Here is a 20,320-nt window from a genome sequence, read left to right as displayed (position 1 = left end):
ATAACAATAACATTTGATGAATACTGCAGAGATTTACAAATGAAAAATAAATTGTAGTCACAAGTTGATTCCTGATAAATCTCATAAGGATCTTTGTAATTCAGCCACTGAAAGCAAGATTTTTCTCCCTTGGTTTAAAGAAAAAAAGGGGGATTTATCTGTGAGTTTTTTGAAAGAGCAGGTAAATTTTTAGTATGGTTGATTGGTTCTTATTGTATTTTCTGTATGGCACCTTCTTGATGGCTAAATCTTGAATGATTTTGGGGTTTTTTTATATATATATATTTATCACAATCTTACCGTAAGCATTGCTCCTGTTCAGGTCTCTCCAGGACACCTTGTGAGAACTTGAAAAATATTCACTGCTAGCAGCAGCCTGCTCTCAAGTTGAATCAGGCAGATCAGAGGAAAAAGCATATGTGAAGCCTTTCCTGTTTGAAAAGCTTCCCACGAAATGTGACCCTGCATTTGTTTCTTCATTTATTTCTCCTTTTAATAAATGTGACAGGGCAGTTCGGAGTATAAACATTATGGATAAATAAGAAAATTACTGCTCCAGACCCTTCAATTAATTACACAAAAGCCCTCCCAGAAGTCTGTCTCCCTTGCTCCTGTGCCTGATGTTCTAGCAGCTGCTTGCAGGGGGAGAGTCCCCTGAGGTGTCTCTGGCCCTGGCTCTGTTCAAACCAGGCATAGGGAAGGACCTCAGAAGCCAGCAGACCCAACTGCCTAGTAGGGTTGCTCCCTAGGGGGAGGATGGGGACTTCTGAGACATAAAGAAAATTTTGTTTACTATAAACTAGGCAATGACTACAACTGACAGTCCTCTCTGTTGCTAAAATTCTGTACCTGTGACTGCTGAAATTTGAGTAAAAAAGAAAGGAATTTGGATCAAATATGGTAGGTAGAGTACACACATTTATCTTTTCTCCCATCTAAAACCTGAAAAAAAAATGACAGTGAAAGAATTAAAAGTAGATAAACATAAATCCACAAGTCAAAGATAACTGCGGACATGACAGCAGTGAATGAGAACTGTCAACATATTCTGTAGGGAATAAAAGATAATAGAGAAATGGCAATTACTTCAACAAAGTGGAAGAAGCCATAACCTAAGAAGGTGCAGGTGCACCCACAGAACCCTGAAAAGCTCATATACGTGGACACAGCTAGTTCCTCAGTAGTGGGGTGTGAGTCTTGGTGCTGAAGTAGTGGTATGATTGAAAGTCTGTATATGTGTTATGTATATGTCTGTTTTTCCATCGCACGCCAGCCCTGCTCACTGGCCCAACCAACCTATTCCTGCTCCATTCCTTTCAAAAAAATAAGAATGTATTCTTTAAAGAACAAGAATCTCCAGAATCAGGTAACAACAGGCATAGCAGATGAGGAGCCTGGTGCTAAGCTAAAACCAAGGCACCTCGGTGAAAAATTTGTTTTCTGAGCGCCCTTCCTGTCTCAGCTCCCAGAATAGGAATGTCTGAATATGTACCTTCCAGGCAGGAGCATAAGGGACACTTCTCCAAAGAAACTGACTGAACCTAGAGAAAAAATTCACAGAGACGCCATTTGATTTTCTTTACCTAGCGAACTGGCTCATCTCCTGATAATACTTACTGAGGAACAAGCCACTCCCCAACACACACAAGAGTTTCCTGTTGGCTTTGCATTGTGTCAGTTCTTAGCCATAAAGAGAAATTCACAGATCACCAAATGTTTGAAGAAGGCCTCAAACATGAAAAAAGGGAATTAAACTAATAAATACATTTTTAAGGAACGAAGAAGATATATAGGCAGTAGAGGGAGCAGAAGAAAAACTAAAAGAAAATGAAAAACCTACAGTCATTATCATCAAAGAGTTTTGAAAAAATATTGCATTCATGAAACAAGGTAAAATACAATTTTAAAAAAAGAATAATTGGAGTGCAAAAGAAGAGTTTAGGAAATTAAATATATAATAACTCAAATATAAAATATTCAATAAAACATTTGGAAGATAAGGTTAAGTAACTCAGCTCATAAAGTCCAAGAAATGAGCAAGAAGGGAGCAAAGAAAATTAGAGGACCAACTCAATGTGTCCAATATTTGGAATTCCAGAAAAAGTAAATTGAGAAAATAAAGGGGTAAAAATAATCAAACAGTTGTTCTAATTTCCCAGATCTGGAAGATATATTTCCAGAGTGTCCAGCACAGTATATTTAAAATAACAACAACAACAACAAAAAACTAGTAAACAACCAAAAAAAAAACTTGAGGATGAATATCACAAAATTTCAGAATACCAGGTATAAGAATGATCTCAAGTTTGTAGAAAGACAGCCTATCAGAAAGGAAATAAAAATGGTTTCATGCCTCTTACTAGCTACACTGAGGCCAAATTACAGTATAGCAGTGCCTTTGATATTCAGAGAAAAAAAATGACTTTGGTATATAGCTATACCAAGCCAAGCTCTTAACAAGTGTAAGAGTAGAACAAAGAATTTTCAGATAAACAAAAATTTTAAAAATATACTTCCCATACACCCTTTCTCAAGGCTTTAGTGCTTCACCAAAATTTTTCCACAGTTATCATGGTAAAAAAAAAAAAAAAAAAAAAAAAAAAAATTGGAATCCAGGAAAAGAGAAAATAAGTTCCGGGAAAATAGAAAAAAAGAATCCTAAGACAAGTGTGCAATGAGCCTGAAGAACAACCAATGCACACTGTAGGGAATTGGAGAATGTTAGGAGAAAAGTCTCCAATCTGGGGATGGGAGCAAGTGGGAGAATTTTAGATAATTTGAAATATCCACCTTGTGAAAAACTTCATGAGAAAAATTCTACAAAGCTTTTGGAGAATTTGAGGAAAATCAGTGATAGGGTCATAGAATATTAAGCAAATGTAGAAGGGGGGAGGCAATTATTAACTTCTTGAGGGGAAACTAAAGGTAAATATGAATAATGGATGGAGAGAATTAGTCAAGGTTCTGCTGGTTTTGATTTTAAGACTTTGGTACTAACAACTTTATAAATTATATTTCTATAGATTACTTTAACAATTGTAAAAATAATACCAGATAATGAATACATAGGAATAGGTGAGGAAAGAGGAAGAATCGGGGAGAAGAATGGATAGGTAGGTAAGGAGGTTTGAATAAATAATCAGGAAGACTTCTGTAGAAGCTAGAAACCATGAGGGGACATCCAGGCTGAGCCAGGCATAGGTGCTATTTTACCAGAAGTGGAAGATACGCTTTGGAGAGTTAAACAGAAAGAAATTGCTTTTTGGATTATCTAGGAAAGATTCTGGCTTCGACTGAGAGAAAAATAACATTGAAACTAAGGAAAATATACTGTCTGTTGGGAAAGTCTGGCAAAAAAAAAAAAAACTGAGATGGTTGTGAGCCAACTCTCAATTGCCCAACTGCAGGGAACAATATTCACATTAGACTCTAGGCAACTGGTGATCCCTGGAGTTGTGCAGGTGTACACCAGCCTGTGGGTACACACAGAGATACAAGATCTAAGTTTTACTTCAACTCAACTCGTTTCTATTAGATCCCATGCTGGTAATTACCTACCTGTGTATGACTATATCTGATAACTTTACAGACTTTCAGCAGCGAAAACCTGTTGCTCTTAAGAATGATATATGTGCCTTAGTCTTAAGATTTGCCTGTAGGAGAAATCGCAGATGACAAACCCCCAGGAAGATCTTAAGTCCTCAGGTAGCAGCAGAAGTGTCAGCCAAAGCAGATAGCCAGTCTTGGTGTTCGGATGTCTGGTCTCACAGCCATTCCCTAACAAAACTGAGAGGTTTCAGGCAGATCATTTACCCTGATTGGGCATCAAGACATTTCTTGAGATGAGAGTTGGGCTAAATAAACAGTATGGCCCACTCCAAGACTCTTCTGGACATGCTACAGCCACCTCATGACAGAAGTGTTCCAATACAGTCACTCAGTCGAGTCCCCTAGAGGTTCAGTGTTATTTTATAACATTTCAGGCTCTATTTAAAAGGCTGCCTCTCCATGACACAGAGGTAGCTCTACTTGATTTTCAATATGTATCTTGAATCAGGCCAAAGCAGGTTTCCTTTTTTCATGTCTTTTCTTTTGATTTTAATAAATCCATAGCGAAGAGCTAGTCATAAACTTCTATAAGTCACTTCTAGAACAGGTATTTCTGTGGTTAAGTTTTCACGTGACATCTTTGGAGCATCCCTCTTTGTTTCTCCATTTGAGTTGGAAGGTGGCGAAAGAGACTCTTATCAACCCATGATAAGTATACAAGGCAATATTCCATATAGTTGATTAAAGTTCTAGGTTGTGAAAACATGAAGCACACAGGGTTTTTAAGTTGCCCTCAACTCAGGCTTCAAACCTTACGGTTCACATACGTGGCCAAGTTAATTAAAAGCGGCGTCTCTGGTGACACGCAGTATTCTCATTTCCACTTTTCTGAGCTAGGGTAACCAAGACTTTCTGCAATCTGAATCCAGGTTTTCTTTTCAGACTTATTTGTCTCATATTCTACAAGAATGGCTACTCCTAAACATGACATTACTGCTCATCTTCACCCTTTTTCTCAAAATTATGAATCCCTGGAATGTTTTTCTTTTACTCTATTTTTGGAGTCCTTTGCCCCTTTCCCAAATACAGTTTACACCTTCCTCCCTTCTCATCATACATTTTCCTGAACCTCACTGGCTGAAGGGGTGGCTCTGCCTACTAAGTTCCAAGGTACTTATCTCCTTTAGCATTCTGCAGTATATATCATCTTAAAATTTCCTTAATCTTTCCTCTAGCTCTGCTAGTCTTCTCACCAGATTATAAGTGCCTTAAATGTAGGATATGCATTCTCTGTACTTCTCTGTCCCTCCATCTCAATTTTTATTATTACTGAATAAGAAGTTTTTCAGCAGGAGATACCTACCTTAGGTCATGGTGGATGTGGACAACACCGTAACTTTGCCTTAACACTAGGATTATTTTTTGCTCTAACTAACGAGTTACTGAGGTTTGATGACCTTCATTACCAGAGGCCCAGAGTTCTGGGGTTGGTCTCCTTCTGCTTGGCCTTGGCACAAGATTTGCCAATCAGACAGGTGGTATGACAAGAGACACACGGAGCATGGTGGTTAACTGCATAGAATCTGGAGTGAGAAACTTTGAAACTTTGGACAAGGTATTTAACCTTCTTGAGCCTCCATTTTCTCCTGTGTGAGAATGGATAATAGCAGTACCTATCTCATAAGGTTTTTATGAGATTTAAATGACTTAGTAACTATAAATCTCGTGAATTATGAACACTGTCCAGCTCATAGTAGGTACTCAGTATCATCAATATTATTGCTTCTTTTTAAAACCTGATTCCAATTCCGCATTTATTTGACCATTCTCTCTTCTCTCTTGCACACACACACACAAAAAAATACATTTTTGGTGGCTCGTAGCCACATTTACAACTGTGTTATATTTTGTGGCTCTTTCTCGATGGTAGAGTATCACACAGGACTCAATGACAAGAGATGGATCCAAACCTCCGGAGGGCTGACCAGAGAACCTCTTTGACCTCCCCCATTTGCAAGCTCAATATGAAAGATGTTGCCTCTTTGGCACAATGAAAATATTTCTAATAATAAATGTGAGGTTTCCACAAGAAGATCAGAGTGTGGTGGTTAAATGGGATGAAGCACTTTTCTGGATATCAGTGAGCAAAGAATGGAAGGTACCTTCCATTGTTTTTTCAGAAATTCCAAATTGTATACCATTATTTCTTTCTTAGAGAGCTTGTTAACAATGAATCTAAATGAGATCCCACGTGTCACCAAATGTTTCTTGTCAGCTTCCTCTCACTCCATGTGATGAGGTGAACAGAACACTCCTGAGAGAAACTGGTCTCTTGACCATCATCGGGGTTGAGATTTATACATTGAATAACTTTTTTCTCCTGGGGTTGAGATTTATATATTGAATGATTTTGCCCCTGGGGCCTGTGAGCTGCTCTGCACACTTTTACTTAATCAGGGGTGGGGGAGGCTGCTGAGGGCTGTGATCAGTGTGTCTGCAGGCTGGAGCCCTGTCACCAGGAGCCGCTTTAACTTGACTCTCATAGCAACTGTCAGTATAAGATGAGAAAAATGACACAAGAAAATAGCTATGTACTCAAAAATCACAGTATTCGTCCAAGAGTCTTTAGAACCATTTGCTGCCATAATGATCATCCAGTTATATGTTCAACTGCCAGGAAAAGAAACATATTTGAGAGATTGGTGGGGGAGAGAAGAGCCAGAGAGGGAGAGGTACTCAATTCTGAGAGAGAAAGAGAGAGAGGATTTGAAGAACTAGAAAGGAAATAAAACAGAATAAAGCCCTCAGAAGCCTCATACATAGGAGACAAGCCACACAGCAGCCGTTGTGTGAAAGGGCTTTGATGGCTTTATTCTCAGCCACACAGCAGACCTTGAGCTGTGGGTTTGGGTGCACAGCAGTTACCTCTGCCTCTACCTGCCTAACCAAGGAAATCTTTCCATAATGTACCTGCGAGGCCACGTTTTTACAAACTGTCTGGGCAATTGATAAGTGGTTAGTTGGAAAGCAGAGCTGTTCACAGGTTCAGACCTGAAGCTTGGTCCTTAAAATGAATTGGAAGCATCTGGCTTGTTTTGCTGTTGGTAGGTAATGATGCGGCCGCGTCACACACCCAGATGTGATTCTACATTCCTGCAGCTGTTCTGCTGGGAGTTTCAACACCCAAAACATCTGCTGCTGGGACTCTGTGGTACAATTCTCACTGCATCTCTCTGGGTTCTTATTCTTTTCCCAGAAAATGTACTTTCTTTCCACTTAGTATTCTTCTATTTTCCAAAGCTGTTTTCCCAGCAAGGGGATACCCACTAAATTCTATGTAACGTGGAAGAGAAATCCATATCGCCTTCAAAATTTATGGCCAAACGGGAGGGGGATGGGGGGCGTTGACACTAATTAGTTTTATGAGGTTTGATGAGATAGTACATTCTAGCCAGTCAAATAATTTGTTCTTTGTGGCACATATAGAAGAAATGGCTATAATGAAGTCACTTCTGCATGTTAAGTACAATGGGCAGGGAGCATATTTAAGGCAAAAATTTTTACCTCTGGGATATTTGTCAGCAACATAAAGTGCTCTCAGTACTTCCTATTGTGTAGATAAAAGACACTTTTCAGGCTCAATTCCTCAAACATTCTGGGTGATATTATAAACTCACATAATAATTTTGAAGAGCAACAGGAAATATCAAGTCATAAAATATTCACATACTTTGACCCAGTAGTATCTGGGAATTTATCCCAAAGAAATTACCTTATATGTGGAAAAGTGTTATGTCTAGAGATGCTTCTCATGAGATTTCTTACAGTGAAAAGTGGAGTTTATCTATTGCCCTCAAATACAGAAATAGTTAAATAAATATGTCTCTACTTCCATAGGATACATGGAAAATCAATGTGAGGGACCGAAATGTTCCAGCTGCTCAGGCAGCAATTAAAAAGATATTTTCTAAAGCTCATGATAACATTGAAAAATGCTTCTGACATGCATTAAGTGGAAAAGCAAAATATAAAGTTGTTTGTACATTATGGTTAGAATCATATCAAAACTCTGCATTTGAAAATAACCTACAGTAATTGCTCCAAAACATTAATAGCTATTGCGCTTGAATAGGAAAATTATGAGCAATTTTCTTCTTTTCTCTGTTTTCATAATTATTTATGAAGGGATTATATTACTTGAGTTAGTAAAAAGACAAAGAAAAATGCATTTCTACAGCGTGATCAAGGCATGAAACCTGCCAAAGCAAGTGAGTTTGAAAAAAAAAAAAAAAAAAAAAAACACTACCAGTGGAGCCTGAGGCCTATCATAAAAGGAAATCTGGAGCTAGCAGACTTCACCCATTTCTCCATCACAACCCAGCTTTCTGGCTGTTTTCTCCAGAGTTTTAAGGAATCCAAAGTGAAACTAACCCAAGATTCTGACTTTCACCTCAGTGAGTTAGAAATACAGTGCCAGACTGAGAAAGCCAACCCAGCAGCAGATGAAAGTTCATGAATAAGCACATACAGAGAGAATTATTTTCCTTAATTTCAGGGATTGAAAAAACTTGGAACAAGGCTTCTCTCTTTGGTTCCACCAGGTAATTTGTCCAAGCCCGTGAAACTTGGGAAGGGTGAATATAGCACTTCTGTCTCTCCATACTCAAATGTCCTTGCCAACCTCCCGTTAAGCCTGAAGGAGAAAACAGATTCAACTAATATTACTTTAAGCCTACTCTTTTCTTATTTTTTAACACTCCTCGCAAATTTTAAAGTAGTATGTTGACTTTTTTAATATCCCAAGTAAATTGCTATTTCTTAGCATTTTGGAGGACAGCTTTAATTTAGGAGTGCAAAGGGATGATCGAGTGATAATAAACTGATTAGTCTCGGGATTTCTCAAGGAAATGCTGACCCAGCATCATAGCCCTCACGCAAACCATTATAATTCTTTGATTTCCTGTCACAGCAGACAGTTCAAAAACTAAAATTAAATAGGAGACTTGGAAAATCGATGTGCGGTGCCGAATTGTTCCAGCTGCAGAAGTCTGTTAATTACATCATATTTTCATGGAGACATTCAGCTTAGACTTGCCAAGTGCCCACATCTGGAGGCCATCGCCTGCCATGCCGTTAAGGGCAGCTCTTCTCCCCAGGCATGTCAGTTAACTGCAAAAGGACAAGCTACCCCAGGAAAACCTGATTATACAGACCAACTCTCTGAGGCAAAATCTAGATGATCGTTGTGTCTTGCGTTACCATAGAGATAAGAGGTGCTGGGAGCTGGAGAGAGGCCACTCAAGTGGCAGGAAGTGGGTTAGTCAGTATGCTCAGTGTGAACCTGAGGAAAATGAAGGTCTGTTCTGCTTCGGTAGCCAGGCCTTGGTGGGCTAAATGGGAGAGAGTCGGGAAGAGATGGGAGACTGCAGGAAGCAGGCACAGAGAAACAATGTGAGCAAGCTTAAAGCTGCGTGAAGTGGCAGGCCACCGGGAGCCACAATGGATTTCCAAGACGAAGTCCTTTGAGTACCTATTCTCTTGCCAGGGCAATGAAAGGAAGCTCACAGTGCTAGCACCAACTTCATGGATTGTTTCAATAAAGGCTCTGCTACATTTCCTTGCGATTTAGACCCTCCCCAAGTTTTTTCTGGTTTCCTTTCCTCCCCTCCATCTATACCCTGTGCTTTTTTTCTCTCACATCCTTCCAGATGTTTCCAAGTTCTTTTTTTTCCCCCGTCTTTATGCATGCTAGGAATAGCTTTTTCATGCAGGCATCTCTAACTCATCACAATTCATTCGTTTTTTCTCTCTACACTACCTCCTTCCCTCATTTCTTGCTATTTTTTCTAATTGTATTTTCTTTCACACATGGCCTGATGAAAGAAAAATCTAGTGCCTGTCTAAGAAGCTTGGAGACATTTCCTAACATCCAATCTCTGCTGCCCATCTTCCCCTTCAGTAAAGTCTTGGGCTGGGCCTGTGATTTTCAAACCCTATGCTCCTCAAGGAGGCCCTGAAAATTCTGTGCTTATATTTTAACCCCATTATTTAAATATGTATTTCAAATGTGTAACACCTAACCTATCTCATACTTTCTCCCTCCATCCCTTCAAATTTACACATTTTTAATGTAAATTTAATGTATATTATTTTAAATGTACATACATGTAGCATGTCGACATAAATGTAATATATATAAATGTGCATCGCATTCCATTTTTAAGTAAATTCAATGTAAATCGTAAGTTCAAAACTTACAAATTTTAACATATTGTGAACTTGTGCCAACCGAGTAAATTGTTTTGTGCAGATTTGGAAATAGATTCTTCTGCAGTTCTTACTAACCATATAACTATTCATGTAAATTGTATAAAGCACAAGAGTGAAAGGACCAGTTAAACGCCAAGTGAGGGTCCCTGGATCGGCTTGAGGGTCCTATTGTTACAGGGCAATTGCACTCGTGCAATAGTAAACAAGGCTGTCCCATGTCCCATATATGTTTGAGCTCTCGTTTTATTGTCCTGATTGCTTTTTGGGTGACTTTTCTATGAGAGGAATTTGAGCATTCCCTGTCAGTAACCCAACTTTAAAACACAAATTTTCTGCTACTCCTCATGCAAGAATCCACATCAATTTGATTCAGGTCTCACAAAATTGCAAAGCCAGCTATCAACAAACTTATAATTTGCAACTATTCATCTGGGCAAATCTGCAGATTCCAGAAGCTTATCTGAGACTGGAATAGTTACCGATAATTTCCGATTTCTAATGTTTGTGTTCATTCACATACCTTCACATTTATAATTTACCAACTTTATAAAAATAATTGTAAATTTAAAATAAAACAAACACGTGTTGATAAATTATCATTTAATCAGCTTTCTATTTGGGGATTTCTTTTTAGATTTCATTTGAAAATAAATGCTTTGCTATAAAGAAATGCTAATTGATAGCTTTACCCACTGCCTCCTCACCTCTTCCTCTTTGCCCCACTGACAAATTGTTTTTCCATGCTGTTCTCTGATTCCTTGTCTCCTTTTAAACTTGATCCCACGACTCTATCCTGATCTAACCTGACCAATATACTAAGATGATCACTTTTTAAAATGATTTGAGGAGTACCCTGTCTGAGCACAGGGGGTTTGCATTTTGCTGTAAACTCCTCAAGTGTTAGTGAATCAATGAAAAGGAATGAATTATCCTCAGTGAAATTTCAGGCCCTTTGACATTCAGAAGAGCCTTTTGGAGTATTTCCCAAACTAAAGCCAAAGGACCACTAACACAGAAGCACTTATGAAGTACTTGTTAAAAGGCATTTTCCTGGGACCCTGGGCCCTGACCAGAACTCTCTGAAAGCTAGGACCCAAAGCTGCCTTTTTAGCGAGCTTCTCAAATAATTAAGTCCAAGGGTCACAGCCATTAATCTTCCACACATTGGTGTAGAATGCAGGCATTGAGTGGGCCTGCCTCCCTCTGCCTCCATTGAAAGCTGCAGACTAAAAGGTGACCCGGGGAGGCATCTGAGTGAAGAGAAGTGTTAAAGATGACAAATGCAGAAAAAGAATTAAAAATACAGTGAGTAATCTCAAAAAGGAAAAGAAAAACAATTCCAGTGTCTTTTTTTCCAGCTCCTAACTCATCGGTCAGCAGAAGTAGTTTGGGGGCAGTCTGAAGGATGGGAAGCTCAGCTCCTGGCACATTCTGGAGGAAATGCTAATAAATGCAGGCACAAGCACAGTGTAGAGGCATTGATCCTTGCTCTGTCTGCCTGTGTGGAAAGGGATTCTGGGATGTGCTTCCTTTTGGACCCTTATCCCAGGCCAGCCCAGAATTCCTGACAGCCTCAGGCTGTAAGCACTGGAGCAGAACAAGCTCATTCCCTGGCTGGGCACCTCCTCAGGCTGTCATGTCTACCTCTGTTCTTCCTTCATAAAAATCCACCATGCACTCCAAAAGAGGAACTAGGACGCTTCGTTTTTATTCCACATGCATCTCATTTGTCTTCGGCAGGTTCTTCCATAATCTCATCATTATTGCTATGGCCCTCAGAGGACAGCTGACTTGCATTAATCAGCCAAGCCCCTCATCGCTCACCAGATTCTTTACACTTTTACCATGCCCTGGGGCATCCTAACTTACTTGAAAAATTAATAAACCTCCCCCCTCTTATCTTACCTTATTAATGTCTGTCTTTGTAACCCATTATCTTCGCATATCATCAGAGATCATTGGAGGGTGCAGTGGTCACCGGCTTGCTTTCCTCATTCTATCCTAAAACTAGACCGCCCCCCTGAATGGCCAGCAAGAAAATGGCCTTCATGGGCCTGCAGAGTGTTTGTTTACGAGCTCGATGGCATAGTGGACTGAAGGCAGGAGAATTCTTAGGCTTCGGCTCAAGACCATTAAGGACCATTAAGTTGTTCTCTCCCCCCTCATCCCTCTCCCCCTCTTTTGTGCACCCTAGTAAATCTGACTCATTAGCTTTAGATGTTTTGAAATACTGGTACATTAATCACTTGTGTTTGCACACTGTTTATGTGGGTTGTTGGTCATGGTCTGTAGTTATACTGGCTGTCTCCCTTGCTTACTTAAAGGTACAATCCAATTGAAAATAAAGATTTTTGCAGGTTTGCTCATTACACACAGTGTCGGCAGCTGGTGAGTGTCTTTTGCAATTCATCAGAGGCCTCTCAGACCACCTGCTCTCGGCATCCTGCAAACAGCTGGCACTGGGTAAGTACCATAAGCTATTACCTTATACAACAAATAAATAAATGGGTGGATGGGTAGACAAATAAATAAATACATTGAATTGTCAGCCTGGAAGCATTGCTTCTTGAAGGGAAAAGTCCATTCCAAAAAGGGAAATATACCACTAGCCCAAACTTATGTGGTGCCACTTAAATTGGGGCGGGCCGGTTCGGGGGGGAGAGGTGGAAGGAGGTAAAACTTCCAAAACATTCAAAATATTTTGTCATTTGAGTACTAAGGCAGTCAAATAAAGGACTACACAGACCAGCTGTGTGGTTTGGTATAAAGGAGGGGAGATAGAATTGAATTGTCTGTTGGATTTTTCTTTTCTTTTCTTTCTTTTTTTCTTTCCTGAAAAAGCTAGAAGTAGGCTTTCTGGATTTGAGTTAAGACCACCAGATGTCCTAGGATTAAGAAGCCAATCTCTATTTCCAAGATCATCACTACTTTAGATTTTTGTGACCTTTACCCCAGCTTTTAACCCTGACAGTGGCCCTCTGGGTGGCCATGCTCCACTCTAATCCCCACCACCTGTCCTGACTTCTGCAGCCTGAGGAAAGGCTAGGGACAGTGGGAGCAGAGCTTGGCAATGCAGAAACTAGAAAATGGTTGGGGATCCAGAGGACCAGCTTTTGGCAGAGCATCATATTGAGAGATTTCTAAAGTTTATCGCAAACAGCCTGAGACTTCCCTGAGGTCTACTCGGAAACTTTTAATAATTTGAGGCTGGGTCGTATAAACATCACCTAGTACAGCTATAGTTCTCCAAAATCATTTATGCTGGTCTCCATGGATCGGTTGAAATTTCACTATATCTTCTGACTTGTCCTTGCAAAACTATGTATTTCCAGTATAGAATAGTCACCTCAGTGTTTATGAGCTTCACAATCAAATGCTTGAATGAAGCTGTTAGAAATCATTATTTTAATCTTATAGCTGGTTAAGTTCTAGTAATTTTTGCAGCTTTATTTTTTTTGTTGTTACCTTTTTTAGCAAGAATATTTATGGATTGAATTCATCTAAAGAAATATTTTTTATTTTCCCAAATTGAAAAGTTGAAAATGAAGATACATCTATATTTCTAAATTTTCTTGCTTTAATCCCTCAAGAACTATTAAGAATCTAGCTGCTCTGTGTGGTTGAGAACCAGGACCATCAGTGTCATCCTGGAGGCTTGTCAGTAATACAGGCTCCCTGAATCAGAATGTGCATTTTAACATTTACGGTCCCCAAGTGACTAGTTTGCACATTAAAGGTTGACAAGCACTGCTCTCATATGCCCTTGATTCTTTTAGGTCAAAAGTATCTGGTAGAGATTGCCACAAGCCACATCATACTAAAATGATTCTAAGAATTTGAATAAGAAAATGCAAACCAAGCAAATTTTTTACTTACCACAGGGGCGAAAATGTTCTGTTCTTTGGAGAGGCAATACAAAGTGGTAGAAGAGAAAGATAAGACCTGGAGTCAGGAAAATCTGGGTTTGCTCTGTGACTCTACTGCTTGCTAGAATGCTGGCTTTAGGCTAGTCATACCTCTGAGGCTTCCTCTCCTCATCTGAGAATGGCTATGACAACTCTGCTGCCTACCTGCCTGCATGAGTTTCAGGGATAAAGGAGAGTCTTCCTGCACAATCATATGGTAAGCTCTAGAAAGTGTTACAAATGTATAAATAATCGTAGCTATCATAGTAGTAACAGGGATGTAGGAGATGGAACAACTGGATCAAACAAGGGGGTGAGAACATGGACTCTACCTCAGTGGTGGGCGAGAAGAGACAGACCCTGGCACGCTGCAATGGTACAATTGTTAACATTCCCACTGATGGTAGTGGATGCACCAGCTGGTGCAATATCTCTGCCCCTTCAGAAGTATGAGCAATATGTTTAGTAGCTAGTAGTGAGGGCCTCTGATTTATTGAAGAAAGATTATGACAAGCTCAGGATGATTATTTGACAATTCAAGTAAACACATAGGAATCCGAGGAACCAAATGTAGTAGAGTTTCAGAGAAAGTTAAATTCTCCTGCCAGAAAGCTTCCTCTGCTGAGATCAGAGCTCTAATAGGGAAGGTGTCAGATCCTATAACTTGGAATGGGGATGTTTGAATGATGCGGTTGAGAATTTTTTAGCTCCCACTCCCTTGAGACCTCTGGGCCTACAGAAAAGGCCCACTCCCCTCTATTAGAAAGTGTCCCCAACTTACTTTAAGATCATTCAGAAACTTCAAATGAAGCAAGTGTCTCTATTAGAGTGTCAGGGGTCCTGAAGGCCACCCCCAAATTTGATGATTTGCTGGAAGGACTCATAGAACTCATATATCATCATACTCATGGTTATAGTTTATTACGGCAAAAGATACAAAGCCATATCTGCAAAGGGAAGAGATGCATGAGGAGAAGTCTGGGGGCCCTTTACCAGAGGAGTCACATAGGACGCACCTAATTCTCCCAGCAGCAGGTTGTGACAATAAGTGTGAAATGTTAGTAACAGGGGAGGCTTGTTAGAGACTCAGCGCCCAGAATTTTTCCTGGGGGCTGGTCATGTAGGCAGCCTCTGCCTGGCACATAACCAAATTCCAGACTCCCAGAAAGAAAACAGGTGTTTGTCATAAACTATATTGTTTGTACAAACAGCGGAGGCACAGCGAGCCACTCTTAGCAGTTCTGGGAATGGTAGGAACCCTCCCAAATCCAAGTTCCCAGATGCCAGCCAAGGGCTAATCTCGTAAGCAGGCCTTTCAAAGGATAGCAGTCTCCTTGGGTGATCCTGGAGCTACACCTTGTAACCATTTCCTCCCTTTCAGATGGTACAATGTCTTTGTCAACAGAGGGCACGGGAGTGACACTGCAAAGCCATAGCCAGAGGAAGGCGGATTCTGTTTCTGGTTCCAGCCTGCCATTTTTCTTTGGCCTGGTTGCCAGCACCTCACCAGCCCTCATGGACCAGCTTCAGCCTCCTCCCTGCATCCTCCTGCAATATTCTCCCCTACTCAGTGGGCTGCTTCCTGCAGACCAGCTCCAGCGGTGCCTTCTAGAAAGTTCCTTCGCCACTAGCACATGCCCTCTCCAAGGAGGTCTGGTTCTCAGCCTTGTGGGAAGACCATGGAGATATCTTTTTTAAGTTCTCAGTCTCTTCCTTATTCATGTTCCCTCAGCCCTAGCAACAGTAGATGCTCACCACATGTGCTATATCTATATTCCTCAGAGTCCTTTTTATTCCATTTTGTAGTTAACTATATTTTACTAATTAATAATTTTAGATTAAATTTTGTCTGTTCAAATTACTTGTGTGGTTTCTATCTCCCAACTGGGCCCTGAATAATGCTGTGCCTTAGAAGATCATGCTTGCCCCCACTGCCCCTCTTGACAACCAGATAACCAGGTTAAATCTCAGCACCCCCTAACTGGGATGTGCTGGGTCAGCTAACAGAGGTTAGGGACTATACACCAAAAGAGCTGCAAGATCCGGCAAATATGTGCCAGCAAGAGTGGGGAAGGTATGCGTGGGAATGGATACTAAGAGATATAAAGTTGGATAAAGGGCAGCTTATTAGCGTGGAGCACTCTCTCATGATACATAAGTTTTGGCAAGTGCCCCACTGCTGCTGGTATGGCTCTTAGAAGTTTGGGAAATATGATGAGCCCTGTGAATGACCCAGGGAATGAGAAATACCAAAATTGATATGACAAATGGTCCGAAAAGCGATCTTGAAGCTCAAAGAAGTGGGTGTGTGAGCGAGGATATACTAGGTAAGTCTGGAAACCACCCCCAAACCAGCCAGCAGTGTTCTGTAGGAGAGCCCAGAGGAGACCCTTTTACAAAGAGGTAAGGAATACACTCATGAGAGAGGCCCCAGCATTACTGGGAAGCTTAGTAGTGACTGTCTTCTGTAGCTAAGGCTTGGAGTTGAAGACAACATTGCAGAACTGAGCTCATTGCAAGCAATGAGAATCTTGAATAATAGAGACCTAGTGGCAGCATGTCACCATCTGCAGGAAGATGAACACAATTCTCACAATGAAATCAAGGTCAGTGTAGCAGCAGGGACCCTCAGAGAGCTGTGGAGATAGTATATAGAACATGGTGTTCCTAGGGGCAAGATTGATAGGCAGCCAGCAAGAATATTACACAATTACCCAACTAAAAGAAATCAAGAATGGCTAATCAGGAGTCGGCAGGCAGCTTCTCAAATAAAAAGTCATGATTGCTTGCCAGGCTTCTGGACCTGTGCCAGTTCTCATCTTCAGAATGACTGAAGGGAAAGTCAGGTCCCCATGAAAAATGACCTTGCCATACCACAGCAAGTGGATTAAATAGTAAGACTCCCAGTTCTTCCTGCAAAGTGACCTATGGCCATTTACTCAGGTCACCATTCAGTGAGAAAGTGAGAACTTACGAGTACCGTTGGGCCTAGGATCGACTTTGATTCCGAGGCATCCAAAGCACCATCGTACCTTCCATTACATTCAAGGAATATGGAGTGAGGTCATGACCCAGGCCTATCTCACTATGGGCCCACTGGGTTCATAGACCCATCCAGTGATCATTTTCCTGTACCCAAATATAATAGAAATAGACATACATCAAGTTCTTGACTCATGGAATAAGAGCTATTGTTGTGGAAAAAGCCAGGTAGACACCTATGAAATGTCCCTACTCTCCCCAACCCAAGATAGTAAACATAAAACAATACCATATCCCAAGGAGAATGGCAAAAATTAGTGCCATCATCAAAATTTTAAAGAATTCAGGAATGGTGATCACCATGATATCCTGATATCCTCGTTTAATTCACCACTCTCGCCCCTATAAACACTGTAGTGATTACTCTGGATAACAGTGGACTACCACTAGCGCTGTGCTGGTAAATGGCTAACGACTGGCTTTCCAGAGTTTGGGCAAGGCTTGCTTTGTAGCATTTGCCAATTACTGTGATATAATGCTCCCACCATAGGCTTAATAACCAGCTCACGAGGCTGCCGAAACTGCAACAATCACAGGTCAGTATGGGTTTATGTCGACACACATATCACCACAGATTTAACTAAGTAGAAGTCACAATAAACAGCTGTGCCAGATGGTATCTTTAACACAACTTTCAGCATTTCTGTAGCCATTAAGCTGGCTAACTTGTCTTTCCCATGTATACCATAAAAAAGGATCAGAAGTTGTTCATATTTGTATGAAATGAATGACAGGACACTGTTATTGTCCCTTCCCAGGGCCTTGTTAACTCTCTGTTAACACCCCAGGGCCTCTGTCATGACATGGTCCAAAAGGACTTGGATGTTCTGGAGATTTGACAGACATCACATTGGTATACAATATCAATGACATTGTATTAGTCAACTGGATTTGTAGAAAATGGCAAGTTCTTTGGAGTATCTTGGCAAGAAACATGAGCTCCAAAGCTGGAAGATAGCCCTAAGAAGATTCAGGTGCCAACTATATCAGTGAAGAGTTTTTAAGGTTCAAGCAGACTGGAGCATGTTGGAACATCCCTTCCAAAGTAAAAGACTAATTATTATGCCTTATGCATTTTTTAATTATTATTATTATGCAAGTGCACTCAGCAGTGCTACATGGGCCAGATAATCCACCATAGTATCTGTGAAAGGACTAAACCAACATGCGAAGTTTGTGATATAATATCCCGCTGGGGGCCGCCTCGGCTGAAGCTGCCCTCTACCTGCTGGAAACAGCACATAGTCAATGACTAGGTGATGTGGGATATAACAAAGCCTTAGCTCATGCTTTAATTTTGGACAATATGAGGAGCCCTGCCTGCCCCACCCAAATTCCCCTCCAGAGCTCCCTGGAGAGTCAGCTGAGGCCTTGGTGATAAATGCCTTGAGAGTAAGCCTCTCTCTCTCTGCCTATTCCTGCTCTCCTCTGTTCCTTACAGGTGCATCTCTCAGGAGCACTCCCCAAGAAAACTGTGTGCAACTCTCCATCTCAGAGTCTGTTTCCAGAGAACTCAACCTAAGACAGCCTCTAATGGAACTCGGAATCCCACTCTGTCTTTATCTAGAGCAATTCTATTATTACTGTTTTCTCATTATTGTTTTTCTCTTTATTTATTATTAGTGTTATTGTCACTGTTCTTTGCTTCCTGGTAAGATTTCCTTTGAATGAAATGGCAAAAGTAGCACCAGTCAATGTCTCACACCTGAAGTGGCACCTTGGGTTTTTATTGCCTTACAACAAACCATTGCCTTCAGAAGCCTGATCCAGAGTTTGGACTTTGCTACAAAGTCCAAGATGGAAAATATATTGTCTTTTTACATGCCACTGGCGGAGCCTTCCAGCAGAATTTCGAGAAATGTTCTGAGGTCATAATCATCAGAAAATGAGCATAATCAATTAAACTGAATTTATTAATAAACTTAATTAATTAAATTTAATTAACAATGTCACCCTTGAGTAGGAAGGAAAGAGTAATAGCAGTATATGTGATGTATATTTGCGGAACTATTCTAGAAATTGTATAAGGCCAAGTACAAGGATGGACATAAACAGAGGGAAACACCCAGAAAAAACCCAGAAGTACTACAGAATTGGGTGTTCGAGGAAAACATGGGCTGTTTTACAGGAGCAGAGCTCCTTCCTGGGTTAAGAGGAAGGCAGAACAGTTTTTCCTCAGAAGAGATGGCACTGTAAGTATTAAATCCATGTGGCCGTCAGATTGAAGGCAACACGCGTCTCCCTCTCCTGGAGGACAAGGAACAGGTTGCTTTAGAATCCAGACACAACTGAGATACCAAATGCAGAACTGTCTGAGATCGTAGTGAACTAAGACTTCCCAGGGGCAGAAGGCCTCACAGGACAGAACACAGGAATCACAAGCAGAAAAATCAGTCCTACTGGTGACCAAAGAAATCAACTAAAAAAACCGAAAGGTTTTAGGGCTTTTTGATAATCCAAAAAAAGTGACTACTGCAAATTAAATATATAAAAGTCACTTACATTCCCAAATAAGCTATAAAATATAACGTAGAAAGCTACTCTCACACTGTATGTGTGTATATGTTTGTGTGCTTGTTTGTGTATGTGCACGTGTATATATGTCTGTAGCTATTTCATTTGGGAAGATATATACACAGAACTTTTCTGGGAGGAAAAAAAACCTGTGCCCTTTCTGACCTATTACCCTCGGATCCATTCCTCACCTTCCCCCTGCTCTGGTATTTACTACAAAGTAGCTGACCACTCTAGACTGCACTGTCTGGGCCTCTGTGTCTGCTTGTTCTGGCAGGATTTGGCCAGTGAGAGGCACTGCTAGGAGATTAAAAAGTAGGAGAGGAAAGAAATTGGAGTATTTTGCCCCCACCTTCTGTGCCTCAGGAGTCAACTCCATAGCGACTGTGTTTTTTCCATGGCTCCAGCTCCCACTGGACAAAGACTTCAAGCATTCAGCTTCTGCCAGGTGACTCCAGCCGCTGGCTCCAGCGTAGGGTGTGCGGACTTCCTGCAGTTGCCAATTTCTGGATTGCCTCGTCGTTCACTGTTTGCCTGCGCAGCTCTTTCAACAGCCATGTAACCAATTCCCACCATTCAATTCTCTCTGTTTAAGTACTCAAAGTACTTAAGTACTCTAAGCAGGTTTTATCCTGCTTAGACACCAACTAATCGAAAAACTAAAAAATTTACTGTAGGATAAGAAAATTTAATTATTGAAAAGACCAGTTTCCTGGCTACAGCTCCTCACAGCCCTTCTTTATTTGCACCCTCCTCAGTCAGCTCAATAACTAAACAGAAAATTTGAACACTTACTACACTGGCTGCAGATCAGGATGGACAGGGAAGATCCAAACAATTGATGAAGAAAGAATAGAATAAAACTGTACAGAAACGATTAAACAAATAGTCATCGAGGATAAAAATGTTTTTCTATTCAAAAATGACCAAACAGTACCTAAGCAAAAATTCTGCAACAACAAAAAAGAGGGAATGGAAACTAGTGTGCAATGAATAAAGAAGACTGTAGATGGTTATTTAATCTAAGAAACCAAAGAAGC

General features: G+C 40.7%; 1 pseudogene; it reads left to right on the top strand.

The window, feature by feature from the left end:
* Positions 1-19,842, top strand: part of LOC118609928 — a 33,007-nt pseudogene extending 13,165 nt beyond the window's left edge.
* Positions 19,843-20,320: the final 478 nt, after the last annotated feature.

The sequence above is a fragment of the Rousettus aegyptiacus genome, unplaced genomic scaffold (genome assembly GCF_014176215.1).
Source record: "Rousettus aegyptiacus isolate mRouAeg1 unplaced genomic scaffold, mRouAeg1.p scaffold_m13_p_12, whole genome shotgun sequence".
Taxonomy (NCBI): domain Eukaryota; kingdom Metazoa; phylum Chordata; class Mammalia; order Chiroptera; family Pteropodidae; genus Rousettus; species Rousettus aegyptiacus.
Note: the sequence above shows the minus strand (reverse complement) of the source record. Positions and strands in the feature narration are given on the sequence as shown.